Genomic DNA, 11652 nt, shown 5'->3' with positions numbered 1-11652 from the left:
TGAACAATATAAGTGTATGTTGAAAAGAAAAAAAAAAAAGGTTTTTTAGTGAGATTGTACTAAGAAGCAAGCATTTAACTTAACTCATAACTGAGGAAATCACTGAAGCGTGCTATTAATCATCTCCTCCCAGTAAGATTGCTTTCCTGAAGTACTGCCTTAGGACCACAAAGCCTATAGACAAAACACTGGAAGTACTAAAGTACTGTTGTAAATGGAGTGTTCAAATAAATACCCAGACTGCACTTGATGTCTAAATTTGAAAACTTGATTATATCCAGTAAATATATGCATTTTCAACTGTAATGGAGATATCTTTTCATATAAGGGCTGCATGTACAAAACAATAATTGCAAATCCTAGCACTCCAATATCCTTTGCTAAGTCAAAGCTAACAAGTTATAGAGACTGAAATGTCCTACTCATCATCCCACAAACCCACAGGAATAAGATGCATTCAGTTTACTTTATTAAGAAATGTTATTAAACCAATCAATCCAGGATCTAAAATTTACATAAATCAAAAATAAGCTTTGTTCCTGCATGTTGTGACACCTTATAAGTCTTTTAAATTCACTTTTAAATCACAAAAATACACCAGCTTGGATCTGATCTCCAGAGCAAAGCTTTATAACAGAAGGTTCAAGATAGTTATTAATTAAGTAAACCATGCACAAAAAGAGAAATAAATGGTAACAAACTGCCTTTCGACACTAGTAACTTTCTGTAGGGTGAATTTGCTCAGAAGAATCACAGTCGAGGATGAAAGGCTGTGTCACAAACTGCCAGCACATTGACTAATTGAAAAATACATTTTGTGAGAATGGCCACTATGCCCACGAAACGTTTCTTATTAGTACCTAACTTTCTGTTTTGTTTATTTTTTTTAATTTTTATTTGGAATTACAGTCTTCAGAGACAGTATATTACAAAAGTATGTGAAAGTAAATCTCTAAGAAAAATTTTGCTGTGGAAGAGCACTAAGTAGCACGACATGAAAGACAGGCAGCTCTCAGATGCTACACAAACCTTGAATTATTTAGATCAGGCAAAATAGTCTACAAATGGATTAGATGAGAAATAATAAGGCCAAGGATAATACAGATGCAGGAAGATGGTTATTAAGTCTCTTTCAGTCTTAATCAATGACAAAGGCTAACGTGTTTCTGTTATTGACTTTTGTTGAGTCACTTCCCATTCATTAATTTAGAAATCTCACCACTGTCAGCAAGACCAACAAATGTGTCTCTACATGTCATATAGCATCACCTAGACAAGTTGTACTGAAGGTCTCATCAAGTTGCTTTGCCATCAGTGGAAAGCTGGTTCTCTCCATACCAGAACATACCAGGCTGTGTGTCTGTGAATATCCATTTACACTGGTATCCTTTCATGGGCTACAACTGAAGACATTAAGAAGAAAAACAGGAATCCTGAGCCAGATTCTGCTGTCACTGGCGCTACTGTCTTTACTTTTTGCACTCGGGTATCTCAGCGGCTGCAGCAGCTTTCACATCCGATCTGTTCTCACCACAGTAAATGGCTTCAAGTCTCTTTTGCTAAAGGTCTGCAAGAGAGAATGAATGAAGCAGCTTCCACAAAGGCAATGTTTTCCTCTTGAACAGGAGGGCTGAGAGCGATTAAATAGAGATTTAGCAGGGCTTTGCCAACATATAAGTCACCAAAAGAAATAGTCTTCACTGGGTGACATATGATCAGCATATAACACTCCTTATACTCCAGGCACTTTTGCAAGGTAGTGCAATTATGTACTGACCCAATCTCAAAGCCCCACTCTAAGCCTTACGCTACTGCAATAGAACAGACTTTAGCCTATCAATTAAATACCTATTTATGTTATAAAGGTACTTTACTATACAAAGTCATTTTTTTTAAAGAAATCCCATTTATCTGTGGGAAAAATCTATTTAATATATTTTAGCTTAAATAAAATGACCAATTTGAGAAAAATTAAGTAATATGTCTAATAAAATCATAAAATGCAATTTTAAGCTACAGTGAACTGAATAAAATATGGAATAGGAGGTTCCATTATTTATTAGAGTTCATTAATCTTCTTAATGACTTATTGAATATCTTTGAATCACTGTGCATGATAAAAATTGATCCCAGTGGCTACATTGTTATATGCTTTAGCAACCTCTTTTAACAGCTGGGTTTAACTGACAGAGTATTTCTCCAGTCCATTCTCTGCAACATTGCAGGAAACACTGCAGTAGGTGTGATTTATGGTTGGAAACTCTTTAAAAGGTTTAACATTCTTCTCAACTGAACTTTGATATTTACTTCCCCCTCCCTACCCCAGATAAGAGGAATACATGGATTTGCAACAATAGAATAAGTTACCTATGAATACAAGCTATCAGCTTTGCTTTCTCTGTTTTGCTGTCCTGAGTTTGACTGTAACTCCATCTTAGAATATTCAAATAAATCTTATATATAAGATGAGAATTGCTGTCCCAAGTTAGACGGAGGAAACATACACCATATTTCGTTACATGTGTCCAAGCGATGCAGAAGGACCCTTCAATTAACTGCTTGCAAAACAAAGGTTTGAGTCAAAGAGCTGCCTTGGCCTTCATGCCTTCTCACAGAACTCTGATTGCTACTGAAACCACCTTAGAGCCTCCCAAATGGATCCAGCACAAATCCAAAGATGCCACCTGAGATAAATTACTGTCTCTTTTGTGATAAAACTTTATGACAACCTAACCCATACCAGCTTACAGCATCTCAGCCACATGGTTCCAAAGAAAGTATTCCCAAAACCACACTGAAATCAATGCCATTCTACTACACGTTTGTGTATTTTTTGCAGGCAATAGTGAAGTATTTGATGTGTTGAAATATAAAAAGGAGAAAGGACACATTATAGTCCACATTCTTCTGTATTATGGGCATATAATATATATTCTAACATAAGAAATACAAGCCTGAAAGCAGTGACCACAATATAAACACAAATCTTGAAGGGAGGAGTGTATAATGTAGCCAGCATTCGATATTAATGTAAAGCACTCAGAAAATACGACTAACATAATAAATCTGATTTTAAATGGAGAAAAACCTGGGTTTTAATGCTTTCGTTATTCGAGCTGTCATCCACTATTCAGCCAGTATACCCAAAACAAGCAAATATGTGTAAGTTAACATACCTGAGCATTTATAATTCTTTGTTTAAATGAAACTTAAAGATATTTTGGAACAACCCGGATACAACAAAATACAAATGAGGGTTCATAGTACACATTACAATGAATTATTTCAAGACTTATTTCTAGGTGAAACAGAAGTAATTGACAGTATCATTAAATAATATTGTCAACTCACAGTTCTCGGAAATGCAAAAAGGAGGGCTGGGAGAACAACTTTCCCCCTAAAAAAAAGGACAGAATTTGTCATAAAAACAAAACCAAAGTATTTTGGATAATATATCACTACAGGAAATACAGTATTAACTGTATCACAATGCATTTATCTCCAGTAATGATTAGATAAAAAGCACTGATGTTTTCTATTAAAAAAAAAGGTGTATTTGTTACAGCTGGAAGCTATATCCCATAAAACACAATTATTAAGCAAGGTATTGGTCTTCATAGCTTTGTCATATCAACTACAAAGTACCTTTTACGTATCTTTGGATTTCTCCAAATTCTCCAGGCTGATTTCTACTCTCTTAGCAGGGCAAAGTCTTCATTGAATCCATGGACTTTCCCCACATATATGTTACTGAAAATGAAACAAGAAATCAGTTCCATCTAATTTCTGTCACAAAGCCATTTATCATGCATACGTTCATTTATTTTGTTTCTAGGGCACTCAAAGATTGAATAACTAAAGCTGGCAATTAATAAGTAAAACATCTAGGCAGATGTCATAGGAAATTAACTTCTTATTTTTTTAATCAAAGATCTTTGTACCTCACTACTGCAGTTTTTGTATGGCTTTTTCCCATTATTTTTGCTAATAAAACTTTATCAGGATTCTTGACTTTCAAGTCAGTGATATGCTTGCTAAAGCAGTTCACTGGAATGTATGCCATGCCAATTTATTTGTAGGTGACTCAGCCAGCAGAAATAAGTATACTCATTTATTTTAGAAATACTGGAATGAATCAAGTGTTTGCAAGAGTAGCCTAAGTAGATATGATGGAAACTAACCGAAGCTAAGCACTTCTTAGGATTGTTTGAGAGGGAGGATTCTCATTTCACTAAAATACCACACGAGCAACCTATTCTAGTGGAAGGTGTCCCTGCCCATGGCAAGGGAAATAGATGATGGCTAAGGTCCCTTCCAATCCAAACCATTCTATGATTTTATGTTATTGAGATTAATCCTATTATTACTCTTCATCTGCAATCCTGATGCTGCTCCTATTTAGAGGACGGTACATTTAATCGTATATTTATATGGCTCATAAAGCAGTTGAAGTCTTTTCTATGTATGTCACAGCAGTTTCTTGAATGCATGTCACAGCCTCCTTGTAGAAGATGAAAGCTGCTGTTTTGGGAGTAAAAGCATTTTCCAGCTGGCAAACAGTTGCAGGCTGCAGTGTGGCAAGTCTTCCCCTTTGTGCGGGGTTACTAGCAGGAATTACTACAGTGCTGTAACAGATTAGCTCGTTTGGTTTACATTATTAAACTTGATGAGCACTGTATAAATCCTTTATACAAGATATTACTTTAATCTTTGTTATTTCAGGTGGCATGATTAATCTCCTGCTAAGAAAAAGAAAACACTTGCAATTCTGTTTCCTTCATTTCCTGCTTGCACAAGCCAGGTTGTCATTATGGTTTAGCAGTACTGTCATTTGGAGGACTGTGTCCTATATTTTTCAGATCTTTCTCTGCTGACGATGGGAAGAGTAATGGATATTTACAAAATGAAGACACTTTGAGAGTTTGATATACTTGCATATATTTTCTTTTCTTTACAGTTAGCTTTGCTTCTAGTTGCAGTTCTTTTACTAAAAGTAGATGACCCCTTCTTTATTCTCTTCTTGGCCTTCTACTTTAAATTCTGGATTATCATGGACTGTACAAAATTCCACTTGTGCTTCTGGGGTGTCCAGCAGATCTCGTCATCTCCCCTGAGAGTCCTCAAGTAATTGCAAGCTGCTTCTTAGTACCATGTTAAATGATGCCACTATGTATTTTTTACTTTACAAAAAGATGTTACTGAAAATATTTCACTGCTCTCGAAAAGCAAATTTCCTGGATTTTTTTCTTTCTTACAGACTGAGAAAAATCAGTAAGCAATTAAAAAAATAAAAGAATTCTTCTGTGTCTGAACAACAATCATGACAGAGACAGCAAGATAACAATGCATAAAGATCTCATAGGGCACGCTTTTCAAGCAAAAATTGGAAAAGAAAATTGGGAATGCACTCACATAGTTGTACTTAAGAGAAAATGGTAGTAAGTCAAAAATCCATATTTAGATAGAGCTAGCTACTATGATAAGAATAAAGATAAAATCTTGGCTATATCATGCAGGTTTTAAATGAAAATATTCTTCTTTGTTGGTAACTTAGATGTGTTAGACTTACATCCAGGCTTCATACAAATAAATATATAGGGGGTAGCTTGCAGAATGGCATGGAGCCACCACATGTTCCATGTCAGCTGGAATGCCATGATCCTGAAATATTTAACAGTGGCACTCATGAGCAGAACTGTAGCAATGCCTGTTTTTCTGCTATTTGTCTTTAACACTTACTGAACAAGCATTTTTGTCTCTAAGAGCTCTAAGTGATGTTGGTTCTAAACCAAAAATTCATTTCATCTGAAACTCCAAAATTTGACATTGTTTCTGCTCCAAGGTAACAAAAATATATTTTTAAAAGCTGAGTGGAATTTTGAGGGGTAAAAGTGGCTTCGCAAATTTGTTTTCAGAAGCATGAAATTTCATGTCAAACAATTTTAGGGAATTTTTATTTCTCTTCAACATTTCTCAGCAACGTGTTGGTAGTAGTACAAAATCAGACAGCTGCTTCTCTGTTTCTATGGGACATAGTGTTATCTTTGAAGTATTATTTTTTTTTTTTTGTTTCCTGAATCAGTAAGTGCTTCTATTATAAAACATCAACAAGAAAGATGTCTGACACACAAAGGATCAGACCTAAGCAGAAAAAAATATCATCATTCCCTACAAAACACTTTCCTGTTTTCAAAATATTTATTTTCTTCAGGAATTCCCACTGAAAGCAATATGATGCCATACATTAAGAAAACAAGGAAACACCCATATGAATGCTTAAAACCAAAAATAAATCGGCAAGATACTCTGTCCAGCTGTGAGATTAACGTACACCTAAAAATACTCTGGATAAACCCAGCCTTCCCCTTTGTTTCTAATTTCAGACTCAGAAAATGTCCTTTTCTTCTCTTCTACGTTTGTGCTAATTCTCCCAAATGATCATTTGCAAAGGTCAAATAAAGGCTGAAAAGCTATATTTGCTGTGTTGTTGTTAGAATAATGAAAATTATAGCATTATTTCAGATGACAGTAATGGGAAAGAATACTGCAGGATTTAATAGTAATAAAGTTTTTAATTAAGAAAATAATCAGATGAACACATGATATTATCAGCCACAAAATGTACTAAAATCAAGGACCATTTCTGAAACTCTGTCATACTCTGTGGTTTAAGTACCAAGCCTGTTTGGGAAGTGTATCTGGAGCTCAGAAAGTAAAGGTTTAAGCCATTTCTTTCCAACAACTGAAGTGGACATGTCTCTTAGTAATTTATTGTGATGACAATCTCACGCTGGTGACAGTGGTGACTTGTTTTCATTCAGCTGTGTGTACTACACAACAATCTAATTTATTTACACAAATGATAACATTCCTTACAACATTCAAATCTGAAGAGCCCATAGTGTCACATACCTTCTCCTGCAGACTTGCCAGATGCCGAATGTGGCACAGGTTTCAGGTCTGGTGTCTGGACTGGGCTGCAGTATTAACCACTGGACATTCAGCTCAACCATTTGACACTGCACAAGCCCAACAGGTCTCCCCACAAAGCACAGGAGCTGGTGAAACACTGACTAGTTTGGTACCCAGGAAGACCTAGTAATTCCGACTCTCAGGCAAGCATTCAGACCATAGGTATGGCTGGCCTATAGGATGGCCACTGTCTCTCTTATGAAGTGATATCAGTGTGAGGAAAATTATTTAAGGTTCACAGGACCATAAAAAAAACAAAAGGCAGAAGAAAAAAAAAATGTTGCCTAACTGGGATATTCTTGCATTTCGGTCCGTAAGAGAAAGACAGTATGTTTTATTGGATGTGAAGCAACCATTGTCACCTGTTTGGTTGTGGAGTACTTTTTTGCTTTTTTTTTTTTTTTTTTTTTTTTCCTGTTTTGTTTTTAATTATTTTTTCTTGTAGGTGTGTGTGTGTGTTTTAAGAAATAATTGCCACAGTTCCTTTTTGTGAAGACCAAAAGAAGTTTTGCCTAACTCCTTTATTCACTTCCTTCAATGATCTTACCAGCCCTGACTTTCCCTCTTTAGCTCAATAATTGTGACCCAAACCTACCTAAATTACAAATAAACATATGCAGCATATGCATAGTGTAATTTGGCAGCTATGACAATATCAGTCTGCTTGCATATTATATACCTTGTATGAACAGGATGGATTGCCTATTTGAGTTTGTGTAGTTTCAGTATCAAGAGATTTTGTCAGAAAGTGACTTCCTGCACAGGATTCTAAAGCAAAGAGAGAAGGAGATGGATATGAACTGCATACTAAGGATAGATCATAGCCCTGTGGTAATGTAAACCATGATGAGATGTTTATAACTAGCCTATTACATCAGCTGAGCATTCAAAATTTAAATAAGCACTAAAACCATTTTGAGAAAGATTATTGACAGTGCTATTGATGAAAAGGAAAGCAAATGAAATCACACCACAATCTGCATTTTGTAGTCACTTGCGAAGAATTTATTGTTTTTCAAATATTTTTTCCATTCACAAGGCCATCCAATGAAGGAAATATACTATCCCAGGAATTATTTAGTACAAGTGCCATCCATCTAGCACCACTCAGTGAGCAGGTTTACATTAGGCAAGACGGCACAGGTTAAATTTATTTTTCTTCAAGGTGCTTTTAAAATCAAACTCTTATTTTGATCAAATCAATACAGAGGAGTATTTGTGAGCTACAAAATTATATTCTGATAACCATCTAATTAACAGCTTGGTTTGCCTTGAGCAAAAAAAAAAAAAAAATGAGAGTACTGTCACAGCACTAAGTGGTTTTGCACAGATTCTTGAAATATTTAACTTGAGTAACGAGGTCATTAGTAATACAAGTCTGAATGGCAAGGATTTAATAATGTCTGTCAAACGAGAATACTAATAATTCAGTACAAGAATTAGAGTAGGATACTTTACAATCCCAGTTCTTACCAGGTAAGCAAATCCTATTACTAAGATGTGCAAAATACTCTTTGCATTCATACTATAAGTGCTTTAACTGCCCATACTTTCCAGTATCTGGAAGCTGAGCCTGCTTTCATCTAAATCACATTTCTACTATCATATATTCATTAAAGTCAAGGGGCTTGCTCTTTAAATTGTGAAAAAGGAGAACAATTGATCCACTTGTGTTCTAGAAGGTAGTTCCCATAACTATAATAGGATATAGGAGCATGAATTATTTACTATTCCATTGATACTTTTAGAACTTATATAAAAATAATAATGTTCACAAATCAAAATGAGGATTGCCTTCATATTGTTGTACCTATATAAAGGGAATATATTAAATCTTTCAAGCTGCCCAGCCTTTTTTATATCTTCTGTGTAAATTTTGTTCTACTGATGAAGTAAGCAGGGTAAGAAAACTCTCAAAGATATTATTCCATTTTATTAGGATCATCACCAAGTAAACAGAACAACCAGGTTTTCAGAATCTCTGCAGCTACAAGTAAAAAATATATTTCCACTTACTGCCTCAACTAAATTCAAACAAATGCTAGATTCTTTACTAGAGTTTTTCACTGATGGCTTTTCATACTACAGTGACACTGAAGACCTTTGTGCCCTTCTGTCAAATGAGCTGGGGTTTATTAATTGTAGGAAAAAGAAAAAAAATAATATAGAAGAAGGACATGGCAAAAATCCTCACTGCAATCAGCAGATGTGATCCTATTGCTCTGTAGCAAAAGATATGGAAATTTATCAGCTGTTTGGAATCATACACCACTCTGAGATTTTTTATTTCTTCACATGTTCTGTAATTTTTCATTACTAACTCTCATGTCCTATTCATTGCCTTAATTAAGAGGCATTATCTTCACTTAAGATCATACACTACTGCAATTCCAGGAAAACTGAATGTGAAGGAAAAAAACTACTCCATTGATCCAACACAAAGATTTTTGGACATCTCATCACATACATTATTTTTGTGCAAAAACTACAGCATTACTCTGAAATAAATAACCTTATAACCATGCTGCAATAGAAACTATATTGAAACTCAGCGACTCACTGTATCACATTCTGTGTTGAGGATCGTCTGCTCCATCCATGATGACTCGTTGTAGATAAGGCTGCAAATGTCTCCACATATGAGGAAACCACCAGAAACTCTGCCAACTTCAGCAACCCTCACCTTCATCTTCCTCCTCAGTGACTGCAAATGAGCAACAAAGTCAGCATGAACTGAGACAAAACTTCTACAAGCTGGAAAAGCCATAGTACATTTAATTTAGAAACCTCTAAGACTTCTATCTAGGTAGGACTGGGAAAATGGTTTTCCCAGCCAAAACACCACATTGTCATTCACTTTAACTTTACAGACTTTCTTCCTTACAAATAGAAAAACATAATACAACACCCACAATATTATTTTTTTCACCTGCTGTTACATTTTATGTTTATTTCACGGGGGAGGCAGAAAGTGACAGGAATAAGAGTATTCTGTGTTTAAAAAAATACATACTTTTTTCTTCCTTTTCCATAAAGAAAAACAGGAAAACTTCAAGGAATAAATACTTTTTACTAGAATTAAGCAAAGATTAAATTTCCAAAGATTTTCCAAAATATTATGTATTGCTAGTGCTCATTGTTCTGTTTTTGAAAGCTCTTCTAAAAGATAACATATAATTCCCTAAGTCAACAGGATTACTTTTGTATTGACACACTGCTTATTTTTTTCATCTCTTGGTCTTTTAGTAGTCTCAAATTTATTTCATCAACTTCATTTAAATAATCACAGTCACCATGTTTAATTAATTGTCTAACAAATATCATTCTGCTCCTTGGATGATGATTTGAAAAGCCTGCTATGAATGTCTAATTGGGATTAACCTGTGAAAATCAACCAAATACACTCAACTGAGGCAAAAGAACTCTCCACTGAGTTAATGGAATTTACTCATGTCTAACTGTGATTACAAAATAGACAATTGTTTTTGTATTAATCTCCCACTATACTATATTTTTGGTGCATTTCACCCAGGTATAGCAGAGATTAAAAGGATGCTGGCAATCCTAACTGTATTCTAGCCAGAAAGTGCAGAAAATTGACTACGTTTATACTTGGTACTAGCTTCCTGAGTGCAGGAAGTTGTGACTTGTCTGACTTCTGCGTGATGACCTTCACCTCAAAGGAGCAATTCAGCTCTGCATTACTGTCAAAGTCAAGCATCTAAAAAATCATAGAATGGCCTGGGTTAGAAGTGACTTTAAAGACCATCTAATTCCAACCCCCCTGCCATGGGCAGAGCCACCTTCTGCTAGACCAAGTTGCTCAAAGCCCTGTCCAACCTAGCCTTGACCACTTCCAGGGATGGGGCATCCAGAACTACTCTGGGCAGCCTGTTCCTATGCATCACCACCCTCATGGTGAAGAATTTCTTCCCAATATCTAATCTAGATCTACCCTCTTTTGTTTTAAAGCTATTATCCCTTGTTCTATCACTGCACTTCCCTCCCCATCTTTCCTGTAAGCCTCCTGGAAGACTTCAATAAGGTCTCCCCAGAGCCTTCTCCAGTCTAAAAACCACAACTCCCTCAGCCTGTCCTCATAGGGAAGGTGCCCTGGCACCTCCTTTATTAGCACAAATACAATAAAATTGTTCATTTGTCTGAAGTGACTTAGTTGGATCCATATAGAAACAGAGCTCTGAATGCAGATGAGAGATGCAATTGTCATAGCTTTGCTGTTGTCACCAAACCCCCATGAATGGAGAGAAATATTTTCACAGATCTAACAATAAAATAAGCCCCTTCCCCAAAAAAAAGAGGTGGGGGGAACATACAAATTTAAGATCTGTTGAAAATAAGGTTGTGGTTCTTCATGGGATTTAGTACAGTGATGAAGATTGTTAGATCTATTTATGAATAATTTGAAAGACATTCTCAGTAATGACTCAGTGCCCTAGAGACATTACTTCAGGGCTCAGTAAGATCTCAGAAAAAATATTTTAATAATAATAATAATAATAATAATAATAATAATAATAATAATAATAATAATAATAATAAAGAAATCCACCTGGAAAAGACTCTAATAGATTTCATATAATGGTAGTTGCACCAAATGAATTCATAATGGAAGAAAAAAGTAGGGAAAACTTTTCATGCACATACAATAGTCATTAAAAC

At 35.3% G+C, this 11652-nt stretch overlaps 1 long non-coding RNA gene across 1 annotated transcript in view; it reads right to left on the bottom strand.

The window, feature by feature from the left end:
- Positions 1–449: 449 nt before the first annotated feature.
- The window catches only part of LOC110356354 (uncharacterized), a 149570-nt gene continuing 138367 nt past the window's right edge, over positions 450–11652 (bottom strand). The window contains exons 13-16 of the long non-coding RNA XR_010472443.1: positions 9533–9676; positions 3646–3750; positions 3352–3397; positions 450–1567 (exon numbers count right to left, since the gene is read on the bottom strand). This is a non-coding gene — a long non-coding RNA (uncharacterized LOC110356354). The remainder of the gene's footprint in view (positions 1568–3351; positions 3398–3645; positions 3751–9532; positions 9677–11652) is intronic.

This window comes from Columba livia, chromosome 4 (genome assembly GCF_036013475.1).
Source record: "Columba livia isolate bColLiv1 breed racing homer chromosome 4, bColLiv1.pat.W.v2, whole genome shotgun sequence".
NCBI classification, from domain to species: domain Eukaryota; kingdom Metazoa; phylum Chordata; class Aves; order Columbiformes; family Columbidae; genus Columba; species Columba livia.
Note: the sequence above shows the minus strand (reverse complement) of the source record. Positions and strands in the feature narration are given on the sequence as shown.